Source organism: Xenopus tropicalis, chromosome 3, assembly GCF_000004195.4.
Source record: "Xenopus tropicalis strain Nigerian chromosome 3, UCB_Xtro_10.0, whole genome shotgun sequence".
Lineage (NCBI taxonomy): Eukaryota > Metazoa > Chordata > Amphibia > Anura > Pipidae > Xenopus > Xenopus tropicalis.
Window position 1 is genome coordinate 103,466,425 of NC_030679.2, and position 26,323 is coordinate 103,492,747.

Genomic DNA, 26,323 nt, shown 5'->3' on the forward strand with positions numbered 1-26,323 from the left:
GCATCAACGAGCCAATGCGGTCCCCGATCCGACTGGATTTTCTAACCTTGCCGATCGAGATCTGCCAAATTTCAATTCAATTGAAATCTTCTCAGAGTCATGTAGCTTTTAAATGAAAATATCAGTATCTATTTGGATAACAGTAGTATCAGCACACACCAATATCAGCAGCTTCCCTGTCTGATGCAATTGTTTGGTCAACTTGTAAACAAGTAGGATGGAGCCTGTAGCGGCCAGTTTGGAATTTAAGCAGTTGTCTGGTTGCTAGGGTCCAATTTAACCTAGCAACCAGGCAGTGAGAGATTATGAACAGTGGAGGGCCTAAATAGAAAGACAAGGAATGTAAAGGAATAAAATCATAGCCTCACAGAGGAATAGTTTTTGGGCTGCTGGAGTCAGAAGAGAAAGGCAAATAATTTTAGAACTATAACAAAAAAAAATGAAGACCAACTAAAATGAGCTGGGAAAAGACAATTCTATAAGGTATTAAAAGTTAACCTGAAGGTAAATGGTATAGCCTATGCACTGGCATATGCAACAAACCTGAAAGCAAAAAGAAATCAAACGATGGGCTATTTACTCCCTCGCTTGTGTGAAACAGAGAAAGCAAAAATGAAACAACAGATAAACAAATGAAGCAAACGAGACAGTGACCATTAGCTCTGTCACGATCTGTTGCTGTAATAAAACCCCTCACCTAATGTGCTGCTAAGATATAGAAACGCTCATTTAACAACATTTGCATTCCCTATAGAAACATCAATATTTGAATTTTCACTGGTTTTATTAAAGCCATAAATATCTCATTTGCAGCATGGGTTCATACATCACGATGCTCAGGGAACAGGAACGTAATTAGCTGGAGGCTTTCAGTTAAGCACTCTGCCGCGGCTGAGAAACCCTGACATGCGCCATAACTGCATGAAATTTGTTACGGTTTCTCCGTTAGCGTTCACTTAAAATTTCCCACAATGCAAAGGGGCTCTCTGGAGGTGAATCAGTTTTGTCCTTGCTGCAGCCTACCTGCTTTTATTGAACTGCTACAAAAGTCCATCCTGGGCACATGCAGTGATAATTAATAATATGGAATTACTTATTTTAGGCGATTTCTGTCCAAAGTCCCCCTTTTGAGCTTTGGAGACTAAGCAATGTCAAAGCAAAAAAAAATTAGTTCAACGTGTATCCCTTTTCATAAAGCTTTATCATCTGCACTGTAGAAATTGTCTTGGTAAAGGGACTGGCTATCATATCTTTTTAGTCTTTTGTCATGGAAATGCAGCGCTCACTCCATAGCCGTATTCACTAGTGTGGGGCAGGAACTATACTAGCGATAGGCCGAGAGAGGTAGTCATTCATCAAGCGCCATTGTGTGGTTTCAGGCCCCTTCCAGCTCTCACTCTCATTCCAATCAGTGGGATTTACGCCTAAATTAGTCATACTGTATAATAATTCACCTGCAGTGTGCATGTCCTCTGAATATATATTACAGCTCAACAGAAAGAAATTACTTTGTATTGATTGATACATTGGTATTAGCAAGCTGAAATCTACTAATCGCTTTAGCTAGCTATTTTTCCATTGCCAAGGTGCTGTACGTACGCAGTTCCCTCCTCTCCACCCACTCTGAATTCATTTCATATCTCAATTAGACCATGCAAAATTCCCATTAATATGAAAGCTACTTGCTTATAACATGTTTTACCAAGGTAACTATTGCAATTCATACTTTATTAGAATTTATGAGGATGGAGCATGCTCTACTCAGGGTCAGTTTTATTAGGAGCCAGTTACCCAGCCAGAATGTTTCTGTTTATCACTGGACCACCACATGATACATTACATTTTAGCAACCTTCATTGCTGTACTGTAGCATGTTACATGGTACCTACTTTAGTAAAAGATCCCTGAAAAATAAGCCATTAGCTGTGCAGGGCCATATTTCCCAGTAAGCTTTGCAGCTAATGTGCATGTTATAGCAGCAGAAAAAATGGCTTTTTGTGGGTCCAAGTAAGATACACAGCCAGGACTGCCATCAGAAACTTTGGGACCCGGTACAAGTTATTTATATGGGGCCTCCCATGAACACAAGCACGCAGTACCAACATTTTGCCCCTTGTGTGTGCCATTTAAACAGTGACACATGAGTAATGACATGTGGGTGAAAAGCCTTTTATGACTGGCATTACATGAGGAAAGGAGACAGACATTGCGGCAGGAACAGAAGGAGCTGTGACAGGTATATATATGGGGATAGGGAAGAGGGTGGGGTTAGGAAATGAAAATGGCAAATGGAATCATGAAAAGAGCAGTAACTGACACATGGTGCTTGGATGAGAGACATATCGGGAGAGGAGAAAAAGAGCAAAAAATCGGCAAGAAGGTGACACTTAGGCAGAGAGGAAACCTACTGAGATTGGTGCCTTGGATATAATATAATTATGCAGGGTTAGGTTGATATTGGTACGTGGGATTGAAGAGAATGAATCTTGGGGAAAGGGGTAAAAGGTTTGGGACTTGTACACATAAAAGTGTGATAGAGAGGGAATGGTAATTTGGCTGGCACATGGGATCGAGGCAGGAGAGAAAAAATGGCACTTAGAGGATCAGGGGCAATTGGGAGGAATTGGCACATTACAATTGAGAGTATGGAATAGAGATTGGTAGATGGGGAGGGCGACTAGCAGAAATGCAGTGCAGTGTAGCAATTCTGTCCCCCCGATGGCGGCCCCATACGCAGCCTTTATTAAGAGAATATATAGGTATGGGATCTATTATCCAGAATGCTCGGGACATGGGATCTTCCAGAAAAGGGATCTTTTTGTAATTTGAATCACCATAATCATATCTTAGTTGGGATCAAGTACATGGTTCTTTTTTATTACAGAGAAAAAGATTTTAAAAAAATCATTTTTAAAAATTGTATTTATTTAATCAAAATGGAGTCTGTGGGAGATGGTAATTTCATGTTTTCTGGATAACTGGTGTCTGAATAACGGATCTCATACCTGTAGTATACATGTATAGCCTACATAGTATAGACCTGCCATTGCCCCATTTCAGTCCTGTGGTTTTTTTTTATAAAAAGTGCTGTGCAAAATGGACTAAGAATCAGTGACCCCCACAATACATTAACAATTATGAGTAAATAATGAAGTTTAGGCTGAGCTACTTGGAATAGGGGAATTTCATTAAATAGTGTAATATGGAGAATGTTGACTGGGGGTATGGTCAGTGTTCCACTGCAAAGCCTCGGGGCACCTTATTTAGGCATGGGAGACTTTCCATTTATGGCTGTTATATAAATGTATGGATTGTTTAAATGTTACTGACATTTCATGGAAACATTTCATTTAACAATCAAAAGCCTTCAGTGGGTGTTGTGACATCTGTAACGTAGTAGAATATACATGTACAGAACAGCACTGCTTATTATTCATGTACATGTATTTAATCAGCAATGTGGTAAGGACAATAAGAGATGAAAAGGAACCTGTGCACAGAGCTGCCTATAGGGACTGCCCAAAGCCTCAGTCCATTAGGACCAGTAGATGCAGGAAAAGGTGATGTACCGTGTTAGCCAGTCAAAATGTTTACAGGGTAACCCTTTTGGAATAAAAAAAAAACAAAATTGGTATAAAGGTGATACCTTTATTGGCTAACTAAGATAATCATAGCAAGCTTTCAGAACATTTTAGTTCCTTTTTCAAGCTGATTACCATCAGTAGAGAAACAGTTGCATTAAAAATGAAGAGACACAATTGCACCCCACTGACTTATCTTCCCTGGAAAGGGGGTGCAACTGTGGGAAAGCATAGAATAATGCAATACTATACTAATAATGTTTATATGAAAGATTTTTAAGCAGCAGCCTTCAGTTTTTGTAACCCCCCCCCCCCCCCCCCCCCCATCTCCCAAGGCAAAAGGTTATCCTTTGAGATTATTGGGGGATTTGTTCATCAACAATAGCAAACTGCATAGCTTTGTTTTATAAAATTATGGAAGCTCACATGGTATTGTCATTTTGGTACAAACTGGTTATCCTGGTCACTTCTAGTACAGGTTTGGGACCTGTTATCCAGAACTGTTCTCTGCGATATTTTTATCACAACTCTGAATGACAATGTTTTATATTAGAAAAACTGATACATTTTCTGGATAACTCACACAATAAATGGATCATTATTCAGGTTGCAAATCAGAAAACTAAAGACTATTCCAAAGAGGTTAGCGCTAAAATTATAAAAATGTACATGTATATATCTGTATGAGGCAGTCTCCTCAACCTTATTTATTTGTTTGTAGAACCACATGGTGACTCTACCTAAGCTGATCAGAAAACCCTACACTACACTGATGAGCCCCCAATAAGGGCAAAACTGGTCTGTAGTTGGGAATCTGATCAGCTATTGTCCTGGCTTCAGCTTCAAACCCAGTGGGTGAGCTGTAGCCTATAGGATAAACCCATGTAAATGGGATTTTTTTTAAGAGTTTGGAATTTGTTCCCAGAATTCCTTTTGTCTGTATGAGGCAGTCTCCTCAACCTAATTTATTTGTTCGATAAAATTATACAAATTCATGAAGTAGAAAAAGGGCAAAATAAAAAAAAATGTTTAGATGTCCTCCTGGTGGGCAACGTCGGTGCAATTATCAGGCAGGAGAAGCGAGTAATCCATCCCTCTCCCTAGAAATGCTTTCCCTAGAACTTATGCACAAACAGTAGAAGCCACAAATGATATGTGGCACTGTTATTAATATGTATTTATAAAGCGCTACCATATTCTGCAGCACTGTACAATAAATGGGTTTATGATTACACGATTCCATACAAAAGCAAACAACCGATATAAGAGGTAAAGAACACTATTTGAAAAACTGAGATGAAATGTCCTGAAGACTTATATTGAGCGGAAAATGGTTACAAGAAAAAAGAATTGCACAGGGAAACTAAAGAACCTCAGAACAAGAATAAGATTATAAAATTAACTCTTAATACCAGTATTGGATCTGTTATCCAGATTGCCTGGGACCTGGAGATTTCCAGATAAGAAATCTTTCAGTAATCACCATACCTTAAAGGGATACTGTCATGGGAAAATATGTTTTTTTCAAATGCATCAGTTAATAGAGCGTCTCCAGCAGAATCCTGCATTGAAATCTGTTTTTCAAAAACACAAACAGATGTATTTATATTTAATTTTGAAATTTCACATGGGGCTAGCCATACTCCTCATTTCCCAGGGATCCACAGCCATGTGACCAGCGCTGTTCAACTTAAGCCACACTTTACTGCTGAGCTGCAAGTTGGAGTGATATCACCGCCCCCCCAGCAGCCGATCAGCAGAATAATGGGCAGGTAGCAAGATAGCAGCTCCCAGTAGATACCAGAATAGCACTCAATAGTAAGAAATACAAGTCCGGCTTGGGACTCCTCCAGTTACATGGGAGTAGGAGAAACAATTGGTTACCTGAAAGCAGTTTTAATGTGTAGCACTGGCTCCTTCTGAAAGCTCAGACTCACCAATATTATAGACCAGTGCTGTCCAACTCGCGACCCCCCTCTGTGTGGCCCCCCACCTGTCTGGCTGCTTTGATGGCTTACTCTTGTGTAAGCTTTTAAAGTACAGTACTGTGATTAACTGCCCCCCTGCATGGTTCTCACCTCAGATTCAGGCTGTAATCAGGCTGTATTGTTTAAATATGTAATCCCCTGTGTTGTTCACACCTTTTAATCTCTGTATTGTTCACCCCCTGCAGTGTTCACACCTCAGGCTCAGGCTGTAATCACCCCAATTGTTCCCCTGTTCACACCTCAGGAGGAGTAGATACCCACAAATAATCCCTGCATACTACAAAAAGAACATATACTGAGGTGGTACTGCAATTAAATAGTTTTTTAATATATAGTTATTGTGCAGACTGTAGGAGCAGTGCCAGCATTGTGTCACTGTATGCTGCCTGTGTGTGCCATACACACAGGCAGCATAGGGCAAGCAGAGTATGGCACACACAGGCAGGGTAGGGCAGGCAGAGTATGGCACACACAGGCCAAGTATGGCACAAACCAGCCAAGAATGGCACACACAGTGAAAGTATGGCGCGCAGGCAGGGTCGGGCAGGCAGAGTATGGCACACACAGGCAGGGTAGGGAAGGCAGAGTATGGCACACACAAAGGCAGAGTATGGCAGGTTTTTGCTGTACTACAACCATTAATATGGGTATGGTCATGTGATAACATGGGTGTGGTTTCAAGTGGGTGCGGTTTCAAAAAGGGGAGTGGTCAAAACTGGCTTCCATTATCAGCCCTCCACCACGTAGGTTGGAAAAATTCCAGCCCTCAGTACAACAGAAGTTGGACAGCACTGTTATAGACCAATACAAACCAATATTACAGCTAAACAAAATACATTTGTTTGTTCAAGAATAAAATTTTAAATGGTAGAGTGAATTATTTGATATGTAAACAGTACAATTTAGAAATAAAAGGTACTTCATAAAAATCATGACATTATCCCTTTAAGACTAGTGCCACACGGGGCAGATTCTCGGCCTACGGATTAGCACAGGCTGACAATCTGCCCCTACGCTTGAAGGATCTGACAGTTGTGCCTGCCCCGGAAGCATTGCTTGTTTGGGTGCAGGCAGACATGGCATGTGACAGTCTGAATCTGCATACTTGAGCAGTTTTTGGCTGAAATACACTGTGTGTGCCTGCACCAAGGCTGAAGCAATGCTTCCGGGGCAGGCACAGCTTTCACTTTCTTCAAGCGTAGGGGCAGATTGTCAGCCTGTGCTAATCCGCATCCCAAGAATCTGCCCTGTGTGGCACTAGCCTAAATCTGTTGAACATTAAAGTGATACTGACACCAGAAATTAAACCATTTTTTACATCAATCATAACATTGTCTTTGCATGCTATTTATACCTTTGCCTTAAAAGTATTTGCCCGATGCTTTTACATTCCCTATCTCAGTGCTGTCCAACTTCTGCGGTGCCGAGGGCCGGAATTTCTCGCGCATACATGGTGGAGGGCCGCTAATGGAAGCCACCCCCCCTTTTAAACCACACCCACTTCAAACCACACCCATTTTATCACAATGGTGGTAGTGCAGCAAAAACCCAAATGCTTGGTCCTCACTGCAGGGATATCTACCATCATTCATATGTGAAAGTATTATATTATGTCATATTAAGACACACCCTAAAATCCATATGACTCCTCCCATGTGGATAGCACAGCAACCCCCAGTACATAATTACACACCTTAGGGACCATTTACTGGCTATTTCCAACTGCTAACAAACTCCCAGAACAAACCCCTGCCAGGTTCACCTCCCACAGGTAGCATAGGGTAGCACTCTGCCTGCCCCATGATGCCTGTGTCTGCCATTTGCTGCCTGTGTGTGCCATACTCTGCCTGCCCTATGATGCCTGTGTCTGCCATACTCTGCCCTACCCTGCCTGTGTGTTCAATACCCTCCCTGTCCTATGCTGCCTGTTTGTGCCATACCCTCCCTGCCCCATGCTGCCTATGTGCCATACTCTGCCTACCCTATGCTGCCTACACACAGGTCTGAGGTGTGAACAGGGGAACAATGTGGGTGATTAGAGCCTGAGCCTGAGGTGTGAACACTGCAGGGGGTGAACAATGCATAGATTAAAAGGTGTGAACAACACAGGGGATTACATGTTTAAACAATACAGAGGGATTACAGCCTGAATCTGAGGTGAGAGCCATGCAGGGGGGGCAGTTAATCTCAGTACTGATACAATTTAAAATTTATACAATGGTAAGACATCAAAGCAGCCAGACAGGTGGGGGGCCACACAGAGGGGGGCCCGCGGGCCGCCAGTTGGACAGCACTGCCCTATCTGATCCCCTATGTTCCTCTATGAGGGGGCTGCCATATTTGTGCAGCATTAGTCCATTAGCATTAGAAGCTGTAACTGACAGGCTGAGAAGGGACAGTCAGGTTGGCAAAATAGTCAGGTTTAGGAACTTCAGTTAACAGTTACTTACAAAAGCAGCCCTTTCAGGGAAAAGTGATCAACATGACCTATAGGGAACTTCTAATGTACATTAATATTTTGAAGAGTAGTGTTTTAGTGTCAGTATCACTTATTTAAATATAGATTTGTGCAGCTTAGTTGGGATCAAGTACAAGGTACTGTTTTATTATTATAGAGGAGGAAATCATTTTTAAAAATTAGAATTATTTTAATAAAATGGAGACTATGGACATACAGTATTAGGTGGTCATATCAAATATTGAAACCATTCTAGGAACACATAGTCAAGGTGACCAATTTGCGCATGGGCCTAGATCTGAAAACTTATCCTTCCATAGGCATACTATCAATGCTCCCTGGCTCAGTATCAAAATATAAAAGGGCTTTATTGGGATATAGCTTAGGTGCTGCTAGAACAGTGATACCACGTCACTGGAGATCTACTAATCCACCGACTCTAACTGAATGGATTAAAGAGATGGGGAATGTTATGTTAATGGAAGAATGAATTAGCAGTGCCCAAGGGAAACAGGATTTATAAAGACATGGGCACCATGGGTGGTGTTTTTGAATTCATATAAGGACCAATAAGTGTGAACGGACTAGGAGCTTCATTATGTGATGATACGCTGCAAAACTTAATGTTATGTATCAATTGAAAGAAGTGTAAATGTAATAACGGTGACAGGGGAACGGATTAGCAACTTCTTTGTTTTTCGCCTCCTTTTCCTTGTGATTCACTCAGTAAAGCCTAGTGTATTACATTTTCAGTGTTTCCCCTCTTTTTCTTCTTTTATTTTTTTTAATGGGTCTTGTTGACCCACTTCCTCTTTAAGGTTATTAAAGGAACAATAACAATTACAATTACTTTTTAAAGTAAATTAAATATAATGTACTATTAAAAGTTGTGCATTTGCTACAGAAACTCTACTATAGTTTATATAAATAAGCTGCTGTGTAGCCATGGGGGCAGCCATTCAAGCTGGAGAAAAGGCACAGGTTACATAGCAGATAACGGATAAGCTCTGTAGAAGGCAATGGTGTTTTATCTGTTATTTGCTACGTGCCTGTGCCTTTTCTCCTTTGAATGGCTGCCCCCATGACTACATAGCAGCTTATTTATATAAACTATAGTAGTGTTTCTGTAGCAAACACACAACTTTTACCAGTGCAGGGCAACAGTACATTATATTTAATTTACTTTAAAAAGCTTTAATTTTTTGGTGTTATTGTTCCTTTAATAAGGAACAATAACACCAGTTGTACCAGTGCAGGGCAGCAGTACATTATATTGGAATTACTTTTATACACTTGAATTTTTTGGTGTTACTGTTCCTTTAAGGTGTCAGTAGGGCATATGGAGATAGGAGACATCATGGCATATCTGGAGTTTCACAACGGATCGGGCAAGGCCACTGCAATTGAGTTTGAGGAAATGGAACACACCATGGCAGAAGAGAAAAGACTATCTCCTATGCTTAATAGAGTAACTATAATAGGCCTATAAAACAGATGTCAAATTAAATCTGCCTAGACATGCATTGCTTGCCATACTGTTTATACTGTCTATATTGTGTTTATGTGAAGTACTTTTCTTGCTTATTAAAATAAAAAATTGATAAAGATGGAGATCTATGGGAGTTTGATTACCATAATGCAGAGTTTTTTAGATATCAGATTTCTGCATGTTTTTGGGCTGCACCAGGAAACTAGAGCACTAGGAAGAAACCAACGCAAACAGTGCAATATGTGCAGCCTTTTGAGTTATTATAACTAAAACAATCACTATATGCTTTAATTACTCACAATTAGAGTGTAGGAGCCCAACATATGGAATAATGGTGAAAACTCTGCTATGTAGAATATCAACTGTCCAAATGCATCAGTGGCTATTTATAGTTTGTTAGTGGAAGAGACTCAATTGCAAAGACAGATAGTGCTATATACAAGTTACTTCTTGCTAGCGCATTCCCTTAATAAGCACCCTAACACTGTCAAAATTAAAAGTGGCCATGTCTAGGGAATGTTTGTAAGCATAGACATGCTCAGCACTCCAGCTCTCACTGAGCTGCAATCAATAGTAAAATCTATCTGGCTAGTTAAGGATCAATGTTTGATTACACTGAGAATAATGTATACGCCACCATAATTTAGTACTGTAAAACGTGTTTGTGGGAACACTGATGGTGGGATTATGATGAAATAGCAGCCAGGAAGATATGTACAGTATGTGTGTATGTATATTTTTATTTATAAAGCGCTACTTATGTACGCAGTGCTGTACAGTAGAATACATTAATACAAACAGGGGGTTAATAAGATAATAGATAAATACAAAGTATTACAATAAATACAAATAAATACAAGATACAGTTGCAATAAGAGTCAAAGACACAAGAGGATGGAGGTCCCTGCCCCGTAGAGCTTACAATCTATATGGGAGGGTAACTTACAGATACAAATAGGCAAATATAAGTGCTGTAGGTCACAGTGGGTGACACCACATCATAAGCCAAAATGCCAACTCCCCTGATGTAGCTAAGCCTCAAAACAAATTCATTTTAGAGTCCAGGGGGTGACTTATTTTATCTATTGTTATTAATAACAACATGTACAGTGGCTTGCAAAAGTATTCGGCCCCCTTGAACTTTTCCACATTTTGTCACATTACAGCCACAAACATGAATCAATTTTATTGGAATTCCACGTGAAAGACCAATACAAAGTGGTGTACACGTGAGAAGTGGAACGAAAATCATACATGATTCCAAACATTTTTTACAAATAAATAACTGCAAAGTGGGGTGTGCGTAATTATTCAGCCCATTTTGGTCTGAGTGCAGTCAGTTGCCCATAGACATTGCCTGATGAGTGCTAATGACTAAATAGAGTGCACCTGTGTGTAATCTAATGTCAGTACAAATACAGCTGCTCTGTGACGGCCTCAGAGGTTGTCTAAGAGAATATTGGGAGCAACAACACCATGAAGTCCAAAGAACACACCAGACAGGTCAGGGATAAAGTTATTGAGAAATTTAAAGCAGGCTTAGGCTACAAAAAGATTTCCAAAGCCTTGAACATCCCACGGAGCACTGTTCAAGCGATCATTCAGAAATGGAAGGAGTATGGCACAACTGTAAACCTACCAAGATAAGGCCGTCCACCTAAACTCACAGGCCGAACAAGGAGAGCGCTGATCAGAAATGCAGCCAAGAGGCCCATGGTGACTCTGGGGGAGCTGCAGAGATCTACAGCTCAGGTGGGGGAATCTGTCCATAGGACAACTATTAGTCGTGCACTGCACAAAGTTGGCCTTTATGGAAGAGTGGCAAGAAGAAAGCCATTGTTAACAGAAAACCATAAGAAGTCCCATTTGCAGTTTGCCACAAGCCATGTGGGGGACACAGCAAACATGTGGAAGAAGGTGCTCTGGTCAGATGAGACCAAAATGGAACTTTTTGGCCAAAATGCAAAACGCTATGTGTGGCGGAAAACTAACACTGCACATCACTCTGAACACACCATCCCCACTGTCAAATATGGTGGTGGCAGCATCATGCTCTGGGGGTGCTTCTCTTCAGCAGGGACAGGGAAGCTGCTCAGAGTTGATGGGAAGATGGATGGAGCCAAATACAGGGCAATCTTGGAAGAAAACCTCTTGGAGTCTGCAAAAGACTTGAGACTGGGACGGAGGTTCACCTTCCAGCAGGACAATGACCCTAAACATAAGGCCAGGGCAACAATGGAATGGTTTAAAACAAAACATATCCATGTGTTAGAATGGCCCAGTCAAAGTCCAGATCCAAATCCAATGGAGAATCTGTGGCAAGATCTGAAAACTGCTGTTCACAAACGCTGTCCATCTAATCTGACTGAGCTGGAGCTGTTTTGCAAAGAAGAATGGGCAAGGATTTCAGTCTCTAGATGTGCAAAGCTGGTAGAGACATACCCTAAAAGACTGGCAGCTGTAATTGCAGCAAAAGGTGCTTCTACAAAGTATTGACTCAGGGGGCTGAATAATTACGCACACCCCACTTTGCAGTTATTTATTTGTAAAAAATGTTTGGAATCATGTATGATTTTCGTTCCACTTCTCACGTGTACACCACTTTGTATTGGTCTTTCACGTGGAATTCCAATAAAATTGATTCATGTTTGTGGCTGTAATGTGACAAAATGTGGAAAAGTTCAAGGGGGCTGAATACTTTTGCAAGCCACTGTATTTATAAAGGTTTATACACTGAATACACAGAATTACATAAAGCAACCAATGGGGCCCTGCCCAAAAGAGCTTTTACTCTTTCTCTCACTTATAAATACTTACATCCATGGCCACCTCCCCCACTGCACGTGTAATACACACCCTTGTATTTTATTTAAACGGGTTGTTCACCTTTGAGTTAACTTTTAGTATGATGTAGAGAGTAATATTCTGAGACAATATGCAATTGGTCTTCATTTTGAAAGAGTGACCAATATATAAATATTAGAGGGGCTGAATAGAAAGATAAATAATAAAAATTAACAAGAAAATTGTTGCTTTAAAGAACAATTAGTAATTTAGAAACTATCAAAAATAAATAATGAAGACCAATTTAAAAAGTTGCTTATAATTGGCCATTCTATAACACATTTAACGTTATGTTAATGGTGAACAGGGTTATTTGGCCTGGGCAAGCTGCAAAGCAAATAAAGTAGTAAAATAAAATGCTGTGGATTTGATTGGACTCAGTGCTGGTTAAAAATAAACCATAGTGAAAAAATATCACTGTCTCGTTAAAATGAAACAACACACAAATGTAATGCAAAAGCATCTTAATGGGGTGTGTGTTGTTTATGGCGGACTAATCTATTAGTTTGCAGACAGTACTGTGTGTAATATGGAGAAATAAATCACTGCACAGCTCCACTGACTTTATCTTTTAAGCAAATACAAATAATCGGAAGAGTCTATGGAAAGGTATTCTGAGCAGCTGTTGAAAAGGGAAAGTGCCCCAGCTGGAGCTCAGGGTGAAAAGAGAAAAGGAAGCTGTTCAGTGTAATTGATGGGGAATGTATTCTGCGAGTCACACAAGAACTCCACTGCGGATCTAACCCTGGGGAAAGCGCTCAGCAGAAGGTAAGCACCACTTGATTAAGTGTGATTTTTTTCCCCTGCTCAATAGGAACCCTAGAGAGATAATTGTCATTCTTTAAAATAAGGTAAAAAAAAAAGGAACGGAGTGAATTTTCTTTAAGATTTTCTGTGACAAGGGGAAAAACTTGGCGATGCCACCAGGGTTGTTAAAACTCAAAGATTTAACTCTTTCATCCACAGACTTTTTATATAAAAGGAACTTTCAACAGGGCTTTTGTATGGCTAAAAGCTGCTCTGAAATTTCCCTCTCTATTTTCTCTCTATTTTTATCAGCTCATTGAACAGAGGATCAAAGTGACATAGGCCATGTGCTATTCCTACATTGCTAACAAGTTCGGAACTTTCAGCGTTCTCATTAAGTGTTTGTGAAGACAGAGCTATCCTTCATAACTGCTGGTGTACAACAGATTGGCTACAGATTATTGCATGGAATTCTCTCGCTTTTATGATGGGTTATGGTTAGTGCTGAGCAGGCCCGGATTTGTATATTGGGTGTCCCTAGGCCCCAATCTGGGCACATCGCCTCCTCTTGCGTTTGTTAATTTCCCTTTGAAGGTACGGAGCACTAGGGATGGGTGTGCAGGTTGCTTGCACTTCCCCACTGCTCCAGACCCAACTTACAGGCAGCTTGGTGGCACAACACCCCTTAAGTCCTGCCACCCTAGGCTCATTTTTGCGCAAAATAAATTGGTATCTATGGGTGTTTTGTTCTCACGTTTTTTCATGCCTACATTTTGCGGCAGTTCTGCAGTGGTATAACTACAAAGGCTTAGATTGAGAGAGGCACACGGAATTGAACCTCTGATATGGAAGTTTGGAATAGTATTATTCTACTAGCAGAGGTGTGGGGATAGAGAAGTTAGGAAATTAGTTGTGACTTGGGGGTAAGGATGTTCAGACAGCTTATGTCCCTCCTGGCTGTATTCAGATTGAATGGCGTTTTAATAATGCGGGACAAGGTGCAAAAATAGTCAAAAAGCACCATGTATTGTAGCTACTATGCATTCTGCTTATTCTTTTGTTTCTAACTTGCATGCTAGAAGCTTTGCACCTTTGGTGGGCAATAGATGAGGCACCATAAAATGGACAGCACAAGTATTTCAATAAGAAGGTGCTCCTGATTATTAGTGGCTTAAGTATTAGAGCCTACTGTGTTCTGCATCTTGTAAATAATGACGAATAGTACCATGGGGCAAGAGGATCATATAAGGGCTAAAGGCAAAGTGGTTCTACATACTGTAAGTCATATAGGTTATTCTTATTACAGCTCCAGAACAAAAAGCTTAACAACACAAAAAACTAAGTATAAAAGTAAAGACTGGCTGCAAAATGTCTTAGACAGCCACTTCAACATCAGACTTTATTTTCAGGCTGAACTGCCTCTTTAATAAACATAAAGCCACATTACTCAGTTATTACATATCAGCCCCTTCTAAACTGCCAGCATTTTCATTGTACTGCATTTGTTTGCAATGGAAAAATTGCCATTTTCAAGGTGTAAATAATTGCTGAGATAATTATATACACAGGATTTAAAATTGCAGGATCCAAATGAACACTACAATTACTACATACATGTGAAGCATTTTGCAATGGTTTCATATTAATATATATATAAAAACAAAGTATAAACATCAATATAATCCAGTAACAGACCACAGAGCTGAAGCCAGTGCATCAAGTGCCATAAGTGGTGATATGAACCCTGAATGGGCAATTACTGGAGATGTAGGATAGAACTAGACATAATATAATCTTACTAAAAAGAGGAGGCAGCCCAGAAGCAACATAAGTTACTTCCGCATAAGGCCCTTCAGCAAAAACATTTTAGGGACCCTCAAATGTTTAAAAAGATGACCTGTTTCTTAAAGATATATTGAAACAGGGACGCATTGGATCCTTTGCACTCAGAGGCTCCCAACATACAAACAGTGTTACATCCCTGCTGCACGCCACAGAAATGAGCAGCATTGGAAGGCTACACAGTATGTCGATAAACGGTTTTCTGAATTTATCCGCTTTACTTATGTCTGCAACTGGAACGGGTTTTTTCATTTCGTAAATAATCTTCACCTCAATTTCCTGCTGCAGTCACCCATGTCTTCATCTCTCACTGAATTTATACCACTTTCTAAACTCTCTACTGTGAGGAGGTGGCCCAGAAGCCAAGAGAGACAAGGGCAGAGAAGAGTTTCTGCCAATAACAGCACAAGCACACTCAAATATCATGTACTCTGCTTTGCTAGGGAATTGTGAGCTTCTGTACCTCGTGGTTGGTTCCCCAAATAATTCCAGCAAAGACGCAGCAATAATTTCATCAGAGAAGGAGACTTTATTGGTAAAGCTCAGAATACAGATGCATTCAGTAGCTCGGAGAAATCTTCTCCCTGGTTAGCCGTTACAGTGTCTTTTTACTATCTATCGTCCCATAGCAATCTTACGTGTCTTAATATTATTAGATAATAATCACTCAGTCATTATGATTACACAAAAAATAGTCTCTAGGCAAACTTTGGTCTAAGCAATATTAATTTCTCACTGATACTGTCACTAGCTAAACCACATATATTCAAGCTGCTGATATCAGTTTTGCTAACAGATAAATGCAGAATATATAATTTTGATCATAAATGCTATGTTGCTATATCCTTAAAGGCCATCCTAAAGGCCTTTTGTTGTCTATCCAGTATTAGGACTGCAAGTATTAGGCTCCAACATAATAAAAGTACATTGGGTCTTCTAAAGCAATAGCTTCTACCTGACATAACATATAATGCACCATTCAGGTATTAGTCTATATGCACAAAGGAAACTAATTCTGCTATTAAGTGAGCCTGAATACAGTTTTCTTGTTAGTCTGCATCTCATAATATTGTCTAATATTTATGGAGTGAATAAACACTCCTAATCCAGCGCTTCTTGATGAAAGGGTCCGTATGTATAAACCTTCAATGTGGTAGAAGTCAATGTGGATGAGTTGCTGCTTCCTCCTGATGTCAGCTCCCCTTTAGATGAGCCTCAAAGAATATGTGCAGTGGTGTTGGTGGAAGCGCATAAAAATAAAAGTAAAGATATAGTGCAAATCAATGTGGTAAAAGGTTTTTCAAACAATACAACATGAGTACTTAATCAAAACACCAATGCTAGATAAAGTGACCCCAACTCTGTATATGTTATGATACTGATTCTGTATCTGCTCACCAGAACAACTTATATAGGGGCATGTAGAACCATCCCAACCGGGCATTGATTGAAGAAGGATCAAATAACCCAATGCATATAGGGTAGAAAATGAAGCAAAATATAGTGTAAAATCATTTAATATAATAAAATCCTGCGCAATACAGGCTACTTACAATGTAGTAGTAGGTATAAAAACAAAACAGTAGAGGAGTCAGTGGTAGCCCAACGCGTTTTGCGTGCTCTCTGCACGCTTCCTCAGGAGAAAAAATGGAGTATACCAAACATAGGCCCTAAAAACCATATATATAGAGCAATTGACTAAACCTGAAATTAAGAGCACCGGTGTGAAGCCGGAAATGTATCTATGACGCTCTGAGGGCAGGAGCGCATAATAATGGTGACGGCACGAACAGAGTACGAGCGGCCGCTCGCCAGGAAGCACATGTCGCCATGGAGATGCGTCAAACCAGAAACCGGAAGAAGAGACACGTAGTCATAGCAACTGGTACGGCGCGCGGCAATCTCAATACAAAAACAGCCGTTCGCCGAATAGGGGACGCCCCTATATAAGTTGTTCTGGTGAGCAGATACAGAATCAGTATCATAACATATACAGAGTTGGGGTTGTATTGTTTGAAAAACCTTTTACCACAATGATTTGCACTATATCTTTACTTTTATTTTTATGCGCTTCCACCAACACCACTGCACATATTCATAATATTGTCTCACTGCCTTTATTTAAAATTACTTTGAATGTGCTGGCCTTTAGATTGCAAATCATGAAAATGTGGAGGGAAGGCATTATATTAGGGGTATACCAAACAAGGCTGATGCCCCAGGACCCGAGAGGTACCATGAACTCATAGACAACACAAAAATTGCTGTGTGAAGTCGCCAACACAATCCCACACCCGGGAGAAGCGGAATAAAGCTGGAAATGGAGTTGGATTAAGAAGTTGATACTGGAATGTGGTATGGATAATTGTGTATGGCATAGGCACCAAGGCCACATCATGCAGGCAATGATATATAATATCATTTCATATATTCATATATGAATTATTCAATATATAGCACATCATTTGAAGCATTAGTAAGCCCAAAAATACATTTTCTTAATGAAAGAAAATATAATTCTAATATACATTCATGCAGGGTGTGATTTTAAAGTCAGTTGTAAACTTTATTGCTATTATAAGATGTATTTGCCTATTCTTTGCTATTCTCTGCACAGCTGGTTCTGACTACAATAAGTGATGAGCGAATCTGTCCTGTTTCGCTTTGCCGGAAAATTGGCAAAACTGGAAACATTTGTGAAACAGCAAAAAAAATTGTGAAGAGCAGCTACTTTGCGGCTTTTTTGACATGTGCAACTTTTTTTGATGCAACAGCAACTTTTTTTGACGCAACTGCAACTTTTTTCTTACTCATCACTAGACTACAGTGTACAAGAACCACTAAAATAATAGTCAGTATTCCTCCAGGGCAGACTCTGTTTCCTACATTGCCTTTCTTGCATGTCGCAGTGTTGCAGAATTGTGCAAGGCATTGTGGGAAATCATGGCTAGACAAAAGCTAACTAATGCACATTTTTTCAATGGCACATCTAGTCAGAACCAACAGTGAAGTGATTGATACTTTAAAAAAAATAAAATAAATTTACTAATAATTTATTGGCGTAAGTCAATGTTTTGGTCCACAAGACCTCTCTATTTTGGCTATGGATACAATTACCTAGATAATGTGATGAAATCAAATATGTATACCACACACTTGTCACTTTATGATGTCTTGAGAAAGATTCTGTGGACAGCACAAAAACGTCAACTTACACCAATAAAATGTTTGCACTTAGATTAAGTCCCATGAGAGCTCCATTATTTCTAGACTGATACATTTTAAATGCAGAGGCACCTGGACTATTTGCCTTTTTTGGGAGTGCACTACCTTTATACATATCTTTCCATAAAATGGATCTCTATATTTTAAGTCTATTACAAATTTACTTAACATTAAATAAACCCAATAGGATTATTTTATCTCCAATAAGGAATAATTATATCTCAGTTGGGATCAAGTACAAGGTACTGTGTTATTATTACAGAGAAAAAGGAAATCATTTTTAAAAATCCAAATCATTTGATTAAATGGAGTCTTTGGGAGACAAACTTCATGTAATTTGAAGCTTTCTGGATAATGGGTTTCTGGATATGAAATCCAATACCTGTATATGTAAATATTACATTGCAAATTTGCAAGGAATATATTTTCATTATGCAAAGACAAGGAAAACCCCATTCACTGGTGACATTATGGTGGCTGCCCCACAGTGAATGTAATTTGGAAATTATTTACACTGCTGTCTAAATCTAAAGATGGCCCTGTATTCATTTTCACCAGGGCTGATATTTCTTTCCCTTAAGGCCGTGACAAACGGGGAGATTAGTCGTGCCGCAACAAATCTTCATTGTTGCGGGCGACTAATCTCCTCGCAATGCCATCCCACCAGCTAGAATGTAAATCGCTGGTGGAATGTCATACGCGGCGCAGCGATTTGCCGAAGTCACCGAAGTTTCCTCTCAAGGCAACTTCGGCAAATTGTGGCGCCGCGTATGCCATCCCACCGGCGATTTACATTGTAGCCGGTGGAACGGCATTGCGGGAAGATTAGTCACCCGTTACAATGAAGATTTGTTGCGGCGCGACTAATCTTCCCGTGGGTCACGGCCCAAAAAGGAGCACTGCACCAGGGCAAAAAACCTTAGCAATTACATTCACTAGTGGGAGTGTCTAACCTATTAGCACCCCCAGCGAATGGGGCTTTCTTGTACTTTAACTTAAGGTTCAAAAATCTTGGGCTAAAAAAAACATTTAAAAATGACACTTGTATTGAAATCTTCTGTTCTGTGTTAGAAGCCAGTGGAGGGATTTCCACAGACGCACAGCAGGATGCAGGTAGCCAGTCTCTCCTTGGCTTTTTACATAGGGAAATAAATGCCACAGTTCCTTCTCCAAGCTGCTGGTTATTCAGCTAACAGGCAGGGAAATGCTGGCACCCTACAAGCAAAGTGATGAATGCCACTGGCTCTCCTGCTGAACAACCTGGTACAACATGGCAGTCTGCTGTTAGCTAGGTTTTTAGGACATTTTTATTTAAGCAGCACAAACTATAACTTTTAAAGGCACATTTGTTCTATTTTTAGAGGTTAGAGTTTATTGTCAATAATATCATGGCAAATACTAATACTTTACAGATGTCCACTTTCATCTATAACTGTTTCCCAGATAAGGCCCTCAAGAGACGGTATATATATATCAGTATGTGCCGTAACTAAATGTGGCTGCCATGTGTAGGTAATGTCTGCACAACTGAAACTGAATCCCTAGTAATCTCTAGTAAAGTTTGCAGCCCACCAGACAAAGTGAGGCAGCTGGCTAAAACCTATTAGAGAGCAATTTTGCTAGTTTAGAAAAGCAAAGGAAACTGCATATGGCAGAGAATGGAATGGGGAATTCTAACAGGTTGTACAATGTAAGTGATTCTGTTTTCAGCAGCATTGAACCTGCTAATGGAATACACAAAAAGGGAGCGTGAAGCCTGAAAAGTGGCAGATTAAACCAGCCCTGAGGAAAATCTCCCCAGATAGACTTCTGTAATGATAATGACACAGGCTGTAATGATGCTAAGAGAGCTGTAAACTAAATAAGCGGATATTCCAGAACTCAGAAGAAAACCGCAAGCAGTAGATTAGACCAGTATTTTTAGGTAAACAACCACTCCATGATAAAGTTTAATAGCCAATGTTGGCGCTTAGACATAGCATGCAGTTTTCTAATGTAGTTTCACTCTTTTCTAACAACAAACTCTCTGCATAATACTGCATCATATTCGGGAACCCTTAGGGGATGTTTTGCTTGCAATAGTGAGGGGGAAATCACAACGTGAAGGGGTATACTTGTGGGGAATCTAACCCAGAACATCAGCACACTTTCATAGGCTGACTTACCTCTGCCCATCAGGTATGAATTAAACGATGAAGGTATTAGCTATCTAGGGTATTCTGCTGTCTTCTTATGTAATCTACAAAGTATGAGTACAAAAGGTTGGCTATTCCAGGTAAGACCACTATTATTTCTAAACATCATTTTGGGTAAGGTTACATGCCAAAAACCTAATGCATTACCAGGTTCTGCCATACTGAATTGTTTAGAGACAACATTTCTTTGTGAAGAATTTAATTTGCAATCATTGTCCAACTACTTCTATGCAGTGGGTTGATAATTTGGTTTGTGTACAGGACTTTATTATAATTACGTCACGCAAAAGTCCTTGGATAGGCTGGAGGGCCATATATTTTTCACAAAGATTCGGAGTGCTGCAGCATATTGGATTTTAAAGACGCATTTGATCCTTGGCAGTGGGACTAGAAGCCATCACCTGACGATACAGCAAGCGTTTGGTATACGTGCACAATTTATTTTGAGACTGGAGGGCCACATATGCCACATGAGCCTCTAGGAAATAAAGGCGAATTACCTTCAATTAGAACATAAGCGCAACATGTGTATTATTAAATATTTTCTGATCAGAATTAATATGTAAGGGTAAACTTCAGGTTTCAGTACTGGCCACATTTTTTTCATCTTAATATCATTTGAAACCACAGTTAGCTTAAAAAAATTATACTGACTAAATAAATGAATGAATGAATGATGACCTGGATCACTGTATTACAGCTGAAATCTAGCTGCAATGCTTTTAGTTTAAAAAAATGAAAGAGATTATAATGTGTTTTGTGTTTACACAATAATCCTAAATGCTTATGCTGACTGTACAAATACAATATATATAATTAGCATCTCTAACACCATAGAAGTGTGTGTACAGAAAGAAACCTATTGAGAAAATGTAAGCTTTGCATTTGAGACCCAACCAGGCCTCTAAACTCTTGGGGGCCGATTCATCAAATTACGACTTCGAATGCCGAAATGGGTAAAATTCAGATTAGATACGATAATTTCTGATGATCGGAAATGTCACGAATAAGCTTACAGAAAAATCGCAATAGCCACAATAATATTGTATTGACGATCCGAAAGTCACTATATTTTCATATCCGAATGATAATAAACGGCGGGAAAACCTTTCTGACTTTGACCTTCTGTGCATGATTTTGGAGGCCTCCCATAGGACTCAATGGCACTCTGCCGCTCCAACCTGGCCCAAGGAAAGTCTCCCATAGGACTCAATGGCACTCTGCCGCTCCAACCTGGCCCAAGGAAAGTCACGATACCGAAGCTTGAATGAATCCAAAACTTTCGTACTCAGCACAACAAATACGATTTTGTCGCACAAATTGTTGTGCAAATTGACGCAAAGTACGAAAAAGTTGCGCAAATTAACCAAAAAGTCACAAAAAATATGCACAGTACGAAAACTTTGTACAGTACTAATTTTTTGCATCCAGAAACAATTGTATTTTGATAAATGTGCCCCTTGGTGTTATTTGAGCTGCTGTCCCAATTTTGATATAATTGATGGTAATAAAGTAATAATGAGTAATAAAGTTAAGGTGCTACATGCCTAGTAACCCATCAGACACAATCCCATCTATAAATGTTCTATGCTGGGTTATGGAAATGGAGCATTGTCAATTGGCTAAGGATACATGATACAACTGCAGAGTTGGGTTATGCCCTGCCAATCGGTTGTAGGGTGCACTGGATTATGTTTCACCAACCAAAGTTTGAGCACAAAAACATAAAAAGCAGACTCCTATTTAACTGCCAACCAAATGAAGCAGCAAAATCTGCAGTGGGAAGCAGGCATCACCATGTAGGGGCTTATGGGATTCCTTTGAACACATCAGAGTTCACCATGCTCAAGCTTTGTTCTTAGTGGAAACACGGCCTTATAAATGTTAACATAAAAGTGACACTTATTTTATGTGCTCGGTGGTGAAGGGCAGTTCCACTCCCCTCAAAAGCCTCTGATGGTGTCACAGGAAGCATCTGCTGGCCATTAAAGTGACAATAAACATGGCGCTGTATTGCTGACGCTTGTAAGGAGTGTTTACAAAACACACCTGGAAACCCTTACTGCCCATCTGGATACAGAAAGCCCCGGTCCCTTTCTGCTCTAGGGCAGCCTGCAAAGCATTTCCCTGCACTTTGGGGTTTTTTAGAACAGCTGTCACTTTGACACTGCGGCACGGGGAGGAGAAGCGTAGCGTCGGCCGCAGCCTAATTGGATAAAAAACTAGCAGGTGTTTGAGTTCAGACTTTGGCCGCTCTCCAAAGGTATTTGGTACAAGCACATCATTAAAATTACCACCGTGCTGTACGGAAAGGGAAAAGTTTCCAGGGGTAGGGAAAGTAGCTCACAATATCCGTTTAAGGAGCAATTAATATTCTAAGCGTCGATGTGCACAGTCTGAGACCTAAATGAGAGCCGAGCAAGAACTAAAAATAATGAGTCCATTTCTACAGTGCTTAATTTTCTTGTTAATTAAATCAATAGGATATTAAACAGCACTTTCATAAAGAAACGGAGCACAATGCTGGATTCACAAATGATCCTGGCACAGAATCACTTTTATAAATTAAAGGAGAACTAATGCCAACCATCAGACATTAACAAGTCGATAGTAAACTACAAGATAACCATTTTCCTAAATACGTGGATTATGCCAAAATGCTTAGATTGTTTATAAAAATCACTTAAATCACTTACCCATTTACATTATCCCAGCGGAAGTGCAAGTCTTTACCGTAACACATCGGATGGCAAGAACCCTCTTGTACACTTTCTCCTCCTTATGCGCACACCCCCATGGGGCCCTATAATTAACATGTGTATTAAGTATACTGTACCACATGTCACCAAATAAATACCACATACAATCCAGCAAGTTATGTAGATGATTTTAGGCATATGCAAAACCTCCCTACCCCCTGACCTGCAAAAGTTGGAGAAATGTCGAAATTATTTTTTTACACATGCAACTTTTTTGACACAACCTCAGCCTTTTTGACACGACCGCGACTTATTTGATGCCACTTATTTGACACGGCAGCAACTTTTTTGACATGACCGCAACTTTTTCCTCACTCAAATTTTTGAACCAGTTTTGCAAAACAATTGCCAATGGCGAAATTGGAATTTCACTGTGAATCTACCATGTATGTCAGGCAAAAAAATTCATTCAGCTGTTACTGCAAGGGAAATCTGACATGGGTAAAGATGAAGCCTGCTAACCCCAAAGCACAACTCTGCAATTAGAGAGCAGGTATAGGAGCCCTGGGCTTTTACACACTTCCCTGTACAGGGGGTTATCAGTCAGAGGGTAGGGAGTTTAGTTCCCCCTTAGAAGGAAGTTTAATGGTAACACCAAAATATGAAAGATTTGTTTAGATTTGACTCTCTAAGTGGCACGGGTTATGAACTAGGCACTAAAGCACAGTAATGTCTATACATACACATTTTATACTAATACACAATTACTTTTACAAACACACACACATGTATAAGGTGGCAGGCTTAGCCTGAACATGATCTATAGTTCATGAAGTGGTTCATGTGTTTACTAACACTGATATATTTCAACTTCAGGCAAAGCAGTAATGTTGCTTTTTGAGAGAAAGGAAGAGACCCACCGCACCCCTATTTAAGCACAACATTTACTAAAATCAAAACTGTATTCATGTTTATAAAACGTTTCACAATATTTCTCTGCTAAACACACATTGTATTAAGAAACTGTACAAATAATAACAATATGATTTGAATAAAGTACTTATAGGATAAAGGGAGAACAGAAAAGGAAAGTGACGTAAAGAGAATAACAGCTTCGCTATAAATTGGGGGAACTGTATTTCAACATTCTGACAATCATGAAGTTTGGAAAGTTTCTAACAATTATAGTGTTTGACATTTTCACTATTCAAATAATTAGAAATATTTTGTCTTCAGCGATGCAGCTTTATTGTGCTTTTGTGTGCATGTCCTTGAAGCAATAAATGGGCTAGTAAATTGTTTTTTTAACTCATTAGCCTTGTTTCTACCTGTACCTCACTCATTTTGTTATGTAATTTATTTCCCTCCCCAGCTAACTCCGTGCATGCCGTTAAGGTGTTGCTGAGCTTATTTAATCGTTTAGGAGTCACAGGATGGTCACAAATATCAGAGAGCTGTTACATAGCTAATCAGCTCTTGGCAATGCAGCGTGCACTAAATGTGCTGCAGGAGCAATACAAGAAAGCTCTATTCTGCTTTTAGTAGCAAAATATAGCCAACTTTACTGTAGCATGACATACTTCTTTTTCCCAACCCAATGCACCTGTTGCTATGTGTGCTTCAGTCATCTGTAATTGTTCTAATTCAACAATGAAACAAGAGAAGGATCTGACAAATTGGTGACCCAATATGGCTCATCAGAAATGTGAGTGCTGTGCTTGTGCTACAAATCAATATCAAAATAGGGGGCATATGAGGACTCAGTCCAGAGTAAATTCTCCCCCTATGTTGCTTCCCAAAACAGAAGTAGGAACCAGCAGATAATCTGGTTTATTTGTTAAAACAGCAACAATCATTGGCCTGCTGAACTCCCTTGTACCGCTGCAGGAATCCATAAATTACATTTCTCATAATGATAAATTTTACCCTAAAGATACTCAGTTGCTCTTTTTAAACCCAGACCAATGACATAAAATGATAATTACTTAAAATATCATGCATTAAAAGCCACCCTAATATATTGCTTAAGGAACTGCCTTTTAATCAAAGAATTCTGAACATTGAAAACATACTGATAAATGGGACCCTGACCAAGCCTCTGGAATGGGCGATATTCAGAATCAACAACCCAGTAATTCTGGCAGAAACATTAGCAGCAGCTGCAAGGAAAGCTATATTGCATACATGGTTATCAGAAACAAAAACTCCCAGAAATCTAGTAAATAAACAAAACAAAAACTTTCTCTTTCACATGGACTGGTTTGTGACCTCTACTAATAAGGAAACACCTACAGACAAGTTCTTTGATACTGGTGGGTCACACATTAATATACTGCCTGAGTATACTAAACAATTGACCATTCACATTTTTCAGAACATATCCTGGTAATACCACTATACAAGAACTCACTCAATTACACAACACAGACATGGAGACCTGAGATCCCTTCTTTGTACAGAGACGATACAACCCCCCAGGAGCCACCGGCAAGAATGATCCTCTCCTTCTATATAAAATCAATACAGGACAACCAGATAAATGGAAATGTTCTATAGAATGTGACTCTGTGCTTGTTTTGAAAATGATTGAACTTTATTATACAAGACACCAAAGTGCTGTCAACTCAAATCAGATGTATCCGCTGCTGTATTTTTTTTTATCTTTTGTTTTATTTGTTTAATGGAAAAATTGATTGAATTTTAGACTGAAAAAATAGCAACAAACAAAATCTAATACTGTAAGACAACATGACATTTTGTAAATTTGGCACTACAGCACTAAGTTTCAAAACAACCCAATAATCCCATAACAATCAGTTCAGGATCAGACACATTCTCAAAAGACTTGCCTATATAAAAGCTTCTCAGCCAATGATGACATCAATGTATCTCATGTATCTCAATGTATCTCATGTATCAATGGGCAACAGTGGTTAGCATGAGGAAATGGCTTTGCTATATATTCTTTCCAATAACAACAAATATTTTATTTACCCAGTTTTTCGCCAAAACCTGGTGCTATTAGCTATACATATACCTCCTGCTGATAACAGATGGTGATACAGTCAGGATATTAGATGCTTTGAAATTGGAAAAACCATGGATAATATTAAAATATATACTATATATACAGTAAGAGCTAAGAATGTTACAAATCTAAACAGATACTGGAAAGCAAATCTAAATGGCCACCTTTTGATCTGAATCATCAGATACACTATATACTTTTTTTCGTCAGTTCTCTTTTGTTATTTA

The 26,323-nt window shown here is 39.5% G+C and overlaps 1 long non-coding RNA gene across 2 annotated transcripts in view; it reads right to left on the minus strand.

Moving 5' to 3' along the window:
• The window catches only part of LOC105946762, a 192,944-nt gene that overhangs the window by 35,839 nt on the left and 130,782 nt on the right, over positions 1-26,323 (minus strand). For both annotated transcript variants that reach the window (XR_004222041.1, XR_001170200.3), the window contains exon 4: positions 23,066-23,172. This is a non-coding gene — a long non-coding RNA (uncharacterized LOC105946762). The remainder of the gene's footprint in view (positions 1-23,065; positions 23,173-26,323) is intronic.